We start from the raw sequence: 953 nt of genomic DNA, 5'->3' as shown, positions 1-953 counted from the left end.
CCTATGGGCCAGACAGTGCACTACATGCTGGGAAGAAAAGCAGACAAGATCCTTGTCTCATGGAACTTACAGATCAGTGAGGGCACAGACGCTCAGTGGCCTAGGACTCAAGAAGCTAGTCCCCCCTGGGAGTCGGGCATGGGAGACAAGCTCAGACCTGAGCTGATTTGAATGATGAGTAGAAGCTAACCAGAGTTTCTGGCGATGACAACCTCCCCACAAGAAAATGTCCATCTCAAAGCACCTTCTCCACCTATCCCTAGAAGAGGAGAAGAGGAAGCACAAGAAGGAGCACCTGCTGCAGAGCCCCAACTCCTACTTCATGGACATGAAGTGCCCACCATCTTTAGCCACGCACAAGTGGTAGTTTTGTATGTTGGCTGCCCCGCTGTTCTCTGCCAGCCCACAAGGGGAAACGCAAGGCTTATAGAAGGATGCTCCTTCAGACAGAAGCAGCACTAAAAGCATCCTGAATCAAGATGAGTGGGAAACTATCCCAATAAACACATTTTGGATTAAAAAAAAGAAGCAGCAGCAGCAGCTAACCAGATGAAGCGGGGAGGTGGAAAGGAATATTTGCTCCTTGCCCATGCAGAAGAGCTAGCGTGTGGGAGTTAGCTATGATTAGAGGGAGCAGAGTCAACGTGGCCGGAGCCGAGAGTGTTGGGCACAGGACAATGGGACATGAAGCTAGAGATGTAGGTAAGTGTCAGACCCCAAAAAGAAATGAGGGCAATCAAGCACTTAGGTGTTAACATAAAGGTGCATGCAATTGAGACACTCAGTTGTTGATCGAATTAATGCACAGGTAAGTGAGTATATAGATGACTATTCTAGAAAGTTACCATCTGGTAGAGAAGATAGGGGATCGGGTAGACAGGTTGTTGTTGTTTAATCAGGAGGAGGCAGAATGGATGTCGAACATTTCAGAGACAATTTCTGCACTAGCTACC

At 48.0% G+C, this 953-nt stretch overlaps 1 pseudogene; it reads left to right on the top strand.

The window, feature by feature from the left end:
• The first annotated feature begins 226 nt into the window (after positions 1–226).
• LOC110587639 lies at positions 227–462 on the top strand (annotated as a pseudogene).
• The last annotated feature ends 491 nt before the right edge of the window (positions 463–953 follow it).

Source organism: Neomonachus schauinslandi, chromosome 7 (assembly GCF_002201575.2).
Source record: "Neomonachus schauinslandi chromosome 7, ASM220157v2, whole genome shotgun sequence".
Taxonomy (NCBI): Eukaryota; Metazoa; Chordata; class Mammalia; order Carnivora; family Phocidae; genus Neomonachus; species Neomonachus schauinslandi.
The sequence above is the reverse complement of the archived record's forward strand: the minus strand, read 5'-3'. Positions and strand labels throughout refer to the sequence as shown.